The sequence below is a fragment of the Ictidomys tridecemlineatus genome, chromosome 5 (assembly GCF_052094955.1).
Source record: "Ictidomys tridecemlineatus isolate mIctTri1 chromosome 5, mIctTri1.hap1, whole genome shotgun sequence".
Lineage (NCBI taxonomy): Eukaryota > Metazoa > Chordata > Mammalia > Rodentia > Sciuridae > Ictidomys > Ictidomys tridecemlineatus.
In genome coordinates, this window is record NC_135481.1 from 110341361 (window position 1) to 110354359 (window position 12999).

The following is a 12999-nucleotide window of genomic DNA, read 5'->3' on the forward strand; positions in this document are numbered from 1 at the left end:
TAACTGAACATAACTGAACAGCCTCAACTGTTCAGCTTCTGGTGAGGGTCCCCTGGGCTGCATCATAATATGGAAGATGACATCATGGCAGAAGCACATGAGAGAGGAAGAGATCTCATGGTGGAACAAGAAGCCAGGGAGGGACCAAGGTGCCATATTTGCTCTTTTATAACAATTTCCTTTAGTCTCACTCCACAAGATCAGGACTAATCCTTCCCAAGGGCAAAGGCCTTCCACTAGGCCCTGCCTCTTAAAGGGTCCACCACCTTTCTCACCACCACCTGAGGACACACCCGAACCCTGTGCAGCCATGGTCATGACCAATGAATTAAAACGACAATGGATTATTTTATACTTAATTGGGAAAAATTCTCAAGTCTGACAATAAGGACATTTAGAATATAAAACAACAGAGATACTCATTTACCATTGGTGGGAGTACAACTGTTCACTTTTTAAAAAAAATTTTTTTAAATGTTGATGAACCTTTATTTTATTCATGTATTTATATCTGGTACCTCACACACGCTCAGCAAGTGCTCTACCACGAGCCACACCCCCAGCCCAACTGTACACTTTTGATGCTGGGGAGCAGCCAGCCTGCCCCAGGGTCTGCTGCGGCCAGAGGAGGGCATGGAAAGATCACCTGGCCAGTGGCTTGATGGAGAGTGGGGCTCACCCGCAGTCTGCTGACCAAGGGCACTGGGCTGGGGGACACCTGGGCAAGAGAGTGGCACCTGGGACAGCCAAGAGGTTTTTGTTTTTGTTTTACAAACTGTGAGTCATGTATTTCATCCTAACCAGTGTTTCCTTCATTAACCAAGACGAATAGAATACTAAACTAAGGGTAGCAAGAATAACATCTTGTGAAACCTCTGTTTCAACTATATTTTACTGTATCAAAGCTTTTGCTTCACTGTGGTAGGGACTTTCTCAGAACAAAGGAAAGATAACAGGGCACCATCAGTGTGCACCTCCCACAGCTCTGTTGTTACAGGGTTGCAACTGTACACTACAGACACAGAATGCCCAATCAGAAGATGCACTGAGTTTGGCAGGAGACGAAGAGCAGGCAAGGAAGGAGGAGAGGAGGTAATGCCTCCTGCTCAAGGGCACTCGGTCTTTGGATACGAACCTGCTGGGCCAGGGCTGGCACTAATAAATGCTGCTTCCTGCTGAATGCCCAGGTGCCCTGTCTCTGTGAGAGAATCCCACAACATCAGACCACCTGTAGACAAGTGTACCTGCAGGCTAACTAGAATCTCATCAACAATGTATCTACATCTCTCTGCAGGTCTTTGAAAAACCACTGCCCTCACCCACTCTGCAGCTGAAAGAGCAGCGCGCTGGAGAGCAGAGGCCATCCCACCTCAGGATCAGGAGCTCACTCACCTCCAAAAGAAACCAAAGGGAGGGCGAGCTCACCATCAAAGCAAAACCTGGGGGCAGGTGAGTGGGGCGACCGACATCAGGCCTCGGTACTGCCCTCTCAGAGACTGAGACTATTTGGATTATCAGGCCCAACTAGTGTTTAACTAGGTGTGATCAACAGCTGTCCCTCTTGGTGATCAAGAGGGGCTGCTGGGAGGAAGTTTGGCAGCAGACAAAAATGAACCAAATGCATGTTCTCTGCACCCAGAGTTTTTAAGTGGGCAAAATTGGCAACTCTGTGTCATGGCAACAAACAAAAAAAGGAGGGGGGGGAGTGGTCACAGCCAGGGAACAACATGCAAGGTGCAGGAGAGCTGGAAGGACAGATAAGGCAAGTTCAGGGACGAAGGAACCCTATCAGATCCTGGGCAGGATGGGTGGGGTCAGGTTATACAAGGACTTGGAAGTTGGGCAGAGGAGGACAGAGTTGGTAAGATGGGCCTCAGGGAGCCACCCTAGGTCCTTAGTAAACAAAAGAGATAACGATATTAACAATACAACGAGAAAAAGAGCTCCATAATTTGAGTTGAAACTATGTGCCAGGCTCTGTCCCGGGTGCTTTTCAGGGGCCTGTTTTAGCCTTCACCATGATCATCTTAGGATTCCCACATTATTGAGTTTTATTCCCACATTACGTGTGGAAGCAATACCTAAGGCTTGAGTCTCAGGTGAAGTAGTTGGCCTAAGGTCACACTGTTGGAAGTGGCAGAGACAAAGTTTGAAAACAGGAAGTCCAGTGTCAAAGCCCGCACTTTGAGAGGGGTGCAGGGGCAGAAGTCTTCAGGAGTGAAGGACGGAAAGCAGCTGGGGGGGGGGGGGACAGGCCCCTGAGGTCATGTGCAGCATTCCTGGGGGAAGCATCAGAACTGGAGAAATGAGTATGGGGGGGGACTTCAAGAAAGCAGCATGGGGTCCCGGGGGTGAACCAGATGCATGTGGGGTGAAAGGAATGGCTGCCCAAGTTCCTAACCTGGGAAACCAGGAGGACGGTTGGAACGGAGAGGGAAGGAGTGCCCTCACCAAGGACTTCTGCTCAAAGGTCTAGGCTCCAGGTCATCTCTTGTCCCCATTCTTCAGATTAAAAAAAAAACATTGCTCTTTCAGGTCCTTCCTTCCTTCATTTTTGAAGTTCAAAGAACTATTAAAAGTGAGTATTTTTCTGGAACATCTACACTTCCAAGGTCATGGAAGGAGCTCAGGAATGTGCAGTGGGAGTGGAAAGACCCTGGCCTTTCCCTTGCAGGCCATCTCTTCTCAGCTCACGGTAGCCAGGCCTCCATCCAGCAGCCTCCAGCAGCCTCCAGCAGCACAGCGCGCAGAGGCACCCGGCCCCTTCTCGGATGGAGCCTGCCCCGCCAGCGTGCATGTAGACCTTAAGTGGCCGGATCAGCACCCTTGAAAGTGGTCCTGCACCAGTGACTGAGGGCACTGTCCCCACAGGCTCTCTGCCCAAAGTGATCTCTGCTTCGCCTCCTACTGTGTCCCTCACCTGGTGTCTTCCTGGGATCTTTCCCAAAGTAAACTACCCACTCACCAATGCTCCTTGCAGGGTTAGTGTCTACACTACAATGATAGGCACAAAACCTCCAAGAAGGATCTCAGGAGGGACATCCCTTGGGTCCTTCTGAATCAGCTTAGAATAGGAACTTCAAAAAGAGTCACAGGTGTGGACATTTCCAGTTAATAACCTGTTACAGAGCAGGTGGACGACTGTCTGCCAGTGATTTCTTCATCCTTTATCCCTATTCAAAGGCATAATCCCTGGTATGCAGTAGCTGCTCAATAAATGCTCACTGAATAAATGTGTGGGTAATTTCCCTGAATTTATACATGTCTTTAGCCCTTGTGAATTCTTTTGACTTCGTGCATGTGAATGTGTGAACTCAGACCTAAGAAATAGGAGTGAGTTTCATCAAGTTCTGATCATCCACCTGACCTCTTCGAGGCAATTAGAAAGTTACCAGGCACATACTTCACTGGGTATGTGTACCTCTGCGGCGCCTAGAAATCCTTAATGCTGGTCACTTCTGGGATATAAAGGGGACAGTCACTCTGAGCCCAATCTCCACACTGCTATTTTACTACAATCTCCTAATAGAGGAGATAATGTGAGTAGATTTGATGACACTCAAATAGCATCTCTGTGTTATTCTACTCAACACTCAAAATCCTTCCTCTTTCACCTGGTCACTGGCCTTCTAGGCACGGTGGGATGCTCAGCAGACATTTAACTTGTAATCCCCCCTCCCCCCCACCAGTCTGCATACAAGCAGAGCTCCCTGTTCAGATGACAGAGTCAAACTGACCTCCCCAGCTTGGTCCCTAGGAGCCTGCATGGTATCTGTATGGCTCAGGAGGGGGTGGTCCAGGGACAAGGTACTAGACATCCTGCAGGTGGCTTAAGCCAGTTTTTTTTTTTTTTTTTTAATGTGAAAGGGAGGGAATGCCATTGTCTTTGTACCCCTGAGTGTGCTGAGCAGTTCATATCAATTATACAAGTGAGTATTGTCTAGGAAATCTGTTTTTGTGGGTTAGAGATGCCACCAACAGTCAGACTAGTCTGAGTATGATACTTTGTAATTCAGAAAAATTGTATCCTGTGGTTACAACTTTTTGTTTACTGAGTAAGTGAATATGCTCAGGAGTGGAAGAAGGAAAATCTAAAAGATACAGATGAATGAAAAATAATCACTGACAAAGGACCTAAAAAGTCCCTCCCATCACTAATGGTCAGATTCAGGAACTGAAAAAAGCTAAGAATCAAATTCTTACCAGAATCATAGCAAATATTTCCCACGCCACCCCCAGAGGGAGACCACTTCAAGTGTGGAAGGGTATGCCATCAACCCTGGAACAGAAATGGTCAGAGAAACAGTGGTGAGGTCAACAGTGGGGCAGGGAATCTGGAAGTGGGGCTCAGGATGAGGACTAATTGGGATACCAAAGACTGTGTGGCTCTAGGAACGTGGTTGCTTCAGCTTCTTCATCTGCACAAGGGGACACCAATGCCTATTAAAATTATCACAGTAGTAGTGCATTAATACTAGGTCACTATGAGAATCAAACACAATAACATAGGGCATCACACCGGACACACCAAAGCCCCTTCCCCATGCAGTGTGACTTTTCTCTATGACCCGAGATTGCCAAACTCACTCAAAGCAACTTCTTTCTTTTTCTACAGGTTAAATCTAGTCACAAGAAACACCAGGATGGTCTTGATTTAGAGACATTTATTAACCTAGTCATTACAAAGTAATTGATTTCATCTTAAAGGCTGCAAAAGAATTGGGCAAGGAATCTCTTAGGTTATCTCAAATCAAACCTTGTATCATATTCTAAACTCCCCTCTGCACAAAGGGCTTGCTGCTGTCTGAATCTTTGCAAAGGTACTGAGCACACACTGTCACGTGTAGGGAAGTCCTGCATTGACAACCTCAGCAATGTCCTGGCAACTGGCACACATCCTTTATTTCAAAAAGAAAGCCCTCAAGGACACAGGAGGGCAATGCCCCCTCCCAAGGAGGCGCTGCTCTGTTATCGCCTTGGGACGGTTCCTCTGGTTTTCTCCAGCTGGACACACTCATTCTTCTTTGAAATGCAGGTGGGAGGAGAATGAGATAGCGTTCACCAGCCCAACCATGAAAAGCTTTATTCAATACGATTCCATGAACAAAAGTGATCCAACATCATATTTTTACCCACGACCACCGGACGACTATTTTATGCTTATACCAGTTTCATCTTTGTAGAGAAAATACTTTCTTTAAAAAAATGTTGGAAGCTCTGTGGCTTCCTGGAACACTGGTTCTTTTCACCATGATCTCTAACCCCACGCAGGTCGAAGGAACATGGCAAAGACAAAAGAAGCACTAGGAGAAGGTGAAGAGGGACCGTCCTTCCTACCTTTTCTACCTGTTTTTCTACTTCCATGACTCCCCAATAGTGAAGCCCCCAAGAATCAGTGCAGAGAGATGGACAGTGTCCCTAAGAAGCAAAACCTGACTGCATACAGTTTGCCTGAAGTCTCTGTGATCTTCTCCCCTCCCAGCCTCTGCATATGAGAATCGAGCAGTTAGGAAAATCACAGGTGGAACTCAAAGGGATTCCCCCATCCACAGCCCCTAGAAACCTGGTAGTCTCTGGGATGGAAAGGGGACAACTGAGCTCAATCTCCAGGCTGCTATTTCAGTTCAGTCTCTTAATAGATGAGATAATGTGGGTATATTTGATGATATTCAAATATCATCTGTGTGTTATCATTTGACTCAACACTCAAAACACTACGGAGTCTGCCAAGCAGATTTATATAGCTTGGCAAACTTTCATTTCGTGAATGACACTTAATATGAAATTATTTTCACTGACTAATAGAATAACAGTCATGAACAGATCCTGAGGTGATAATAGATGGTACCCCTGCCTTTCGGAAAATTACAACCATCTCAGACATTTCCACATGATGTTCCTCTAACTTATAAGAAAAGGGGTCTCTGGTTTATAAGGAACCTCTACCAATACCTTTCTGCCTTCTCTCATCACGGACTTGACCGGGGCTTTTCATTACCTGTGGCCAGTCCTTACCTTTTCTATTTGCTTGTGGGCTTCTTTCAATTTATCTTATCAACTACCTTCTTCCCTGCCCACTCTGAGCACAGGTCCTCTGAAAATGTCAAGGCAAAATTCTCTCTTTAGCTAAGAGAGTACAGGGCTCTGTAAGCAGCTCCCTCGGGCCTTCTTTAAAGAGTATCTGGGCACTTTAAAGGCAGTGCTTTCCAACTGTGTTGGCAGGGGTTCTACAAGTTCTAGGGTGAGCTCCAGGCACACCCCAGGGGCGATTGCAGGCTTTCGGCTCAGGGTTTCCCCAGAGTCACTCTGTTTTTATTCAATTCCTATATTAGAGTCTTACATAAGATTCCACTTGGTGCTAAATATAAAACAAAGATGATGTCTATACAAATGTGTGAAAAACATTGCAGTAACTGGTTCTCTCTCCCTTGAGCTCTCTGAACCTCCCCCACCAGACTGTTCCCTGAAAATGGAGGTTTTTATACACACGTTTCTTTAAAGAAGTTTACCTTTTATACCCCTTTCCAAAATGTGAAACATACCTAAATTAAAACAATTAAATATACTTATTTCTAACATGTCCCAAATAATTTAGCTTTGGACACAGTAAATGCCTTCAAAGTTAAAATGTGTTGTACTCTAAACTGGGTTTGGTCTATTCTAACCCATCTTTTGACTTGCCATCTGCAAGGTTAGCATATAACTACTATGTATTTTTGAAAGGCATTTTTGTTATTGGCAAAGAAAAGAATAAAGCTGTCTCCCTCCCTTTACCTCTCCAAATTAATCCAAACTCAAGACTGGCACTTAGTTGGGATTCTAGAATAATTCTTAAAAATTTAGCATAGCCATAATAAAAAACACTAGCTTCAGTGAGTAGTAACTAGCTGACAACTGAAAATGAACTGGAATTTTATTGACCATCTTGCTAATATGTTTTGGTAAAATAAGTTGTACATGGTAGTATAATAATCAATTTTTCTTTTTTTTTTTTTTTAAATAGCGATCAATTGTTCTAATTCCAAAGTCAAAAAGAAATACCGAAATGCCAAAGATTCAAAGTGAATTAAGTGTACTCCCAGAAGTCCCTTTAGAAATGAAATGTTCAGAGAAATGTTCAGACAATGGAGAATGAAGGTAAATTCTGGAAACCAAGAAATCCAATTCATTTCCTTCAGTTTGTAAAAACAAGCAACTGACCGGTTTCCTGCCAATGAACATACTTGCAGAGAAGAAAGCTCCCTACCGGAAATCCTTTGCTAAAAGAGACCAGTTGTGCCATTAAACCTAACCTTCCTCACTGAGTCCTAACGAGTTAAATATTTGATAATGTGGGACCATGAAATAGACACTGAATCACCCAAATGATGCTATGCTGCTTCTGAGCTCTCTGTTTCCTACAACCCTGATGCAGGTTATGAAATGAACATTAAAATATAGTTAGGAATCTTTCTATCTCATCCCTCCCCCCATTCAATTTGTTAATGAAAACAAGGGAAAGTTGATGCTCTTGAGATCAAACTGTTAATTGAATAAGTCTTAAAACTGACACTTTTCAATTAAGACAAATACAAGGCTATGAATTACCATGTTGAAAAGAAGATATTTCTAAATGAATATCAAGAACTTAAAATGTCAAGACGGCCATTGACAAGATCAGGAAAATAAAACAAACACATTTGATTTATATTCACAAGGTTTGATGATGACCCTTAGTCAAAACTTAGGTTATTTTTCAGTTAGCAAAATAAATGAGTGGGGGTGGGGTCCTCCAAATTTTTCTCCTTTCTTTATTTTTCTCACTGTTACCAAGACAGTGAAAATAGTTGCAACTATTATTTTAGGACCCTCTAAATTATCCTAAAAATTAAAGCACTCTTCTCCATCCACCAAAAAGGAAAGTAGTCTTAAATCAACTGAATACTAATATTTGCAGTTTTGAAACAGTATTTCATTTAGGAGTTTTTCCTTTCCTACCAAGAACACCCTCCCTCACACTTTTCTGGAGCACTGGACAGTCTGACTGTTTGCCCTGCATGCCGCCTCATAGCAGGGGCCCCAAATACCACAGTTCTTTAAGCTCAATTGCTTCAGTTCAACTTTGAACCCTCTTGCAAACAGAAAAGCTCCATTATACCTTCCCCAGATGACTCTTCATCTACAGGTAACATTCTAGTCTTTGCAGCTTTCAAGAGTTTGGGGATTTTTTTTTTCTTTTTCTTTTTTTGGGCTAGCAGTTAGACGTACAAATCAGTTTCAATCCAAAATTAAAAGCACAAAATACATTCTTCTGAGCCTTCCCTTTGCACAACTCAGAGGTAGCAAAATGCTAAGTAAGCATAAGTGCTCATCCTGGCTCTCAGGCTTTTTCCTGAACTATTTTCAATAAAAATACAGTTATGAAATCCAGGAGACTGCATTTTTGGTTGTTGTTGTAAAATGACCTTGATTTGACAGGCAGGATCTCAGGTTTCAACAGATGCTGTGGGAAAGCTTACAGAAGCCAGCGTGTTCTCCAGGCATCTGTGATGACATGCAGGGTGTTTTTTTTTTTTTTTTTTTAAGTGGTGGTCGTGGTAGTGGATGTATATGTAGTGGTGGGGGGTGGGGTTACTCTTCTCAGTTTCCATAACAACCATGTCTCCACTCATGGGTTATTAGATACCATCCACTTCCTGTGTCTAAATTTTTAAACCAATCAGAAAAGTGTTTATACATTTAACAACTTCTGGGAGGGCGCTTCTTTAATGAGGCACTTTAAGGCTAAATGAAGACATCCACAGGCTTATATAGTCATCTTACAGAGGCAACATTTCACAGTGTTTACTAATTCATAGCCTTATATGCCGAAGAATAGCCTTTTCCATGGATATGAAATGCATTCTCCTCAAAGCAGATGCCACAATTTCTTATCACAGTGTACAAGCTGATTTTGATGGTGAGCTCTTCATTGTCTTTTTCTTTCACTGTCACAAGACTTAGATTTAGTGCGTGAAACATGCTAATGCAAAAGGCACTTAAATTATCAAAGTAATGATACAGTTAGGCATCCATCTGCTGATTTTGCTATTTAAATACTATGATCCAAGAACGGTTCGGAAAAATTAATTCTAAGTTGAACAACTTTGCATTCTACAACTTGGAAGCACAAATCATTGATAACGTCTTGTAAAGTGATACATCTATCAATGGAAGCTAGTAGCTGAGGTCTGCAAAGAAATCTGTCACCAAAATGGCCTACTTTATCTGGATAGAAACAACAACCAAAAATTAAACATAAAGCTTTCTCGTGCAAACTGCAGCAGAATTTAAAAAAAAAAAAAATCTCGCAGAGACCCATGCACAAGAAGGCTCATCTGAAATTATGGCACGATTTTAAAAGAGGGTTTGGGGTGACTGTTTTCCTAAGTCTCAATCTAACTGACCAATCAGTGCAAGAGTTAGAGCGGGCTCCAGACATTGGTGCCGTCTTCAGAGCTCTGCACCCTCAGAGCTGCTCGCCCTGTCTAAGGCAGAGCTGGCGATCAATGAATAACCGGGAACAAAAGGAATATAACAGGATGTCTTTCTTAGCAAAGGGAATCGCTTTCCTTTTTCCTCAATGAGCCGGTCGCACCCTGCCTACGACAGCGCCACATGGGAGCTTCCACCAGACCCGTCCTTTGGATGAGGCACATTTTGCTTTTGCAATCATGTGTCCCAACTGCTAGCAAATGTGTCACCTTAAGCACAGCCTGTGACGGAGGGCTCCCCGAGCCCAACCAATTGGAACTAATAAATTAAATAAATTAATAACCCCACGATTAAAAGCTCCGAGAAAGACCGTGCTTCCCTTTCCCAAATGTCACTCCCAGAGTATAAACAAAGCATGAAATACACAGTTTCTCCAGCCTCCTCGGCTGCCAATCGTGGTTTTTCCGCCTCAAAAACAATGTTGCTCAAAAAAAAAAAAAAAAAAAAAAGAAAGAAAGAAAGAAAAGAAATATTCTTGCTGCCTTCAACGGAAACTCTCATCTGTCGGTGTCACATCAGGATAAGCAGCTACAGTATTTGAACAGAGGTTTCAACTGCCCACAGACCTAACACTCTGTTTATAATTGATAGCAAAACAGTTGCGACAGCAAAGCCTGCAAACTGCCCCAGCCAAACTCCACATGGAACACGTTGGTCCCTTGAAAAATAAAAGTCATGCCGGGGGACCCCAGCAGAAGCGGGCTTCCCCCGGAGTCCTTAGCAGGATCACACCCATGAGATGGTGATTTTTATAAATATCCATTTGCCGGCGATTTTTTTTTTAATTGTTAGATTTTTTTTTTCCAAAAACACCTACCTACAGATTCCAGAGAAACTTTTTTTCCCCCCTTTTTCTTTCTTTCTTTTCTTTTTTTTTTTTTAATGAACTTACTTTTGAGACCAAACTAATGAAAATAAAGCAACTTGCCATCTCCCTGGCTCTTCCCCCATCTGGGGCTGCAGGCTAGAAATCCGTGCAAACTGGGTGCAAACCCGGGGGCGGGCACCGTGGAGCCAGCCCGGGGCCCCGCGGCGGCCGGGGCGCGGGCCGCTCGTGACAATGCTAAACCGCGGCGGGCACGGGGGCGGGGAGCGCGCCCCGCGGTCGTTACCTTCGATCGCCCGCCCCCCCGCCGCTCCTCGCGGCCGCATCGGGGGGCTGCGGCGGCGCTGCACTCGCGGGTGGTCCCGCCGCCGGGTCGCGCCGTCTCCCGGCCGAGCTGCAGCCGATCGCGGCCGGAACCCGGGCTCCAGCGCCCGGCGCCCGCCCGGGGTCGGCGGCGCGCTCCCACCCGGGCCCGGAGCCCTGCTGGGTCCTAGCGCGCGCCGCCGCCGCCCGCCCCGCGGCCCGGTCTGCAGCCCGCACGTACGGCCGGCAGCTCCGGAGCCCCGGGGAGCCCCGCGAACACCGCCCACCCTCCGGTCCCTCGCAGAAGCCGCCGCGGTAGGTCGGTGCTGGGGGACCGAGGGGCTCCAATCCTGGATCCGAAGATGTTAAGTGACAGACGTGGGCTGCAGCCCAACTCGCGGAAGGCAGATGTTGGCGTCTGCAGCCCCAGTTGTAAAAGCACCGAGGTTTGTCCCGGGCGCTTGGGTTGTCGTGTGCGTTCATACCAGACAGGAGGCCTTCCAGACCTCGATAAAGAAAGATTTCAGAAGTAGAATGCAAAAAAAAAAAAAAAAAAGGGGGGTGGGGGGGAGAAAGTTGAAAATTTGTGTATTTAAAACCACGTTTTAAAGAGTTTCCCAATATCCCCACCCCCACCCCCCACCCCCGTTAACAGGTCCTTTTGCATGTTGCTTTCTCTTACTTTATAATATGCTATTTTAAATAACAAAGCCCCATATGGCTAAGCACATAGTCATTTGATTTTCAAAAGACCTCAAAAATTGCATCAAAATATGCACTCGTGTCTCTCCTAAGAAATCAACGAGAGAGAATTAATGGTGGCATATGGCGTGCCTCATAGAGAAAACTTAATTACAAATTAAAACAAATGCGAAAATTCACAAATTCCGTAAACTGAAAGTAAATTATGATCCTAGATTGATACACAAATCAGCTCGTGTACAATTAGGAAGACTGTAAGTTCTTAGTTTCTTTTTCACAACAGGGGAGAGGCAGTTTGACACACATTCATATCAAATTCCCCTGGTTTGCCCCCAAAAGGGCTTCCAGCAACTTCTTGGCTCATTCATTTACTGCAGGCCACCTGGAAAGCAACTTTTCATCTGGTAAGTGCTCATTTAAGAGGACAATTCTGTTAGCTCTTAATTCAAAATAATAGTGCTTTGGTTTGAAAAGCCTGTTGGAAAGCCTTGGAGACTGGGAGTTTTCTTTCAGTCTGGTATCACCAAGTTTGAAGGTCACAGTTCTGTAAAACTGCTCGTAGTAATGGCGTTGTGGTTTATACCAAAAAGAAAATCAAATATGTGCTTTCTGAGTTTTATTCTTGGAGCAGAAAAAAAAAATCCCTTTGAAAAGTACTCTTGCCTTCACCCCTTCCAATTATAGCTAAATAAATGTAATGGAAGATTTTTAGTATTAATTAAACATCAAAGGCACCCCTTCTGCTGACTTATGTTGTACTATGTTACACTTGTAGATCTTCAAAGTACTGGAACATGCATCTCATGTGATCTTTACCACACCTCTGTGAGAAAACAGATATTATAATCCCCAATTTTCAAATGAGAAAATGAAGGTCTCAGAAGGTGAAGGGACTTGTCCAGAATCACACAGCTGGTGAGCAGAGCAGCTGGAATCCCAACCTTGCCCTCTAGAACTTCCCACAGGTTTTTTTTCAAGTACATCAAGGCCTCCAGCTATTTCTCCTTAAGTGTTGTGGGGGGATGAGGTATCCAAAACAACCCTGCAGGTAGGGTCCTTTAGTCACCCTTATCTGGAGCAGAGCAGAGATTTACAGCCTGGAAAAATGAGGCTAGTTGAATACATGTTGCTCTCTGCTAAAGGAGAAAGATGGCTGGTGAGCCCTGTGCCCTTCAGATTTCTGTCCTGGGGCTATCCAGGGTACCCTGGCAGACGGTACAAGGCTACATTCCCTGGGGTACCTTTCTGCTGGCCCTCAGAGACTGAGACCGGGCCCCATTTTACACACAGAGGAGTGAGATTTTCTCTGTGGAAACTGGTTATCTACGTGCCCATACTGAAAGGCTTTCCAGCCCCTGAAAAGTCAAGGTGTTTCAGCTACAAGGCGGCCAACTGGGAAAACTCTGGCCTCCTCGTCCAGACCTGGTGACAGCTGGAGCCCACTGGGCCTCCAGGGAGTCCTCAGCCTCCTGCACCCATTGGAAAGCTACCAGCCAGTCTGTTTATGGCAGTTCACTTCCTCCTCCCCCCTGCCTAAAGGAAATGTTAACTTCTCTTGTTGATGTGTCCCAAACCCCACAAATAAGCAGGTGGGGCTAGATGACATTTAACCAGAAAGATAGAAACATATTACTCTGAAAAGTGATACATTGCTT

General features: G+C 44.8%; 1 protein-coding gene across 3 annotated transcripts in view; it reads right to left on the reverse strand.

Annotated features, from left to right (window-relative positions):
• The window catches only part of Foxn3 (forkhead box N3), a 384532-nt gene extending 373747 nt beyond the window's left edge, over positions 1–10785 (reverse strand). For all 3 annotated transcript variants that reach the window (XM_078050695.1, XM_078050694.1, XM_078050691.1), the window contains exon 1: positions 10626–10785. The gene's annotated coding sequence lies outside the window, so the exon portion shown is untranslated. The remainder of the gene's footprint in view (positions 1–10625) is intronic.
• Between the last annotated feature and the right edge of the window lie 2214 nt (positions 10786–12999).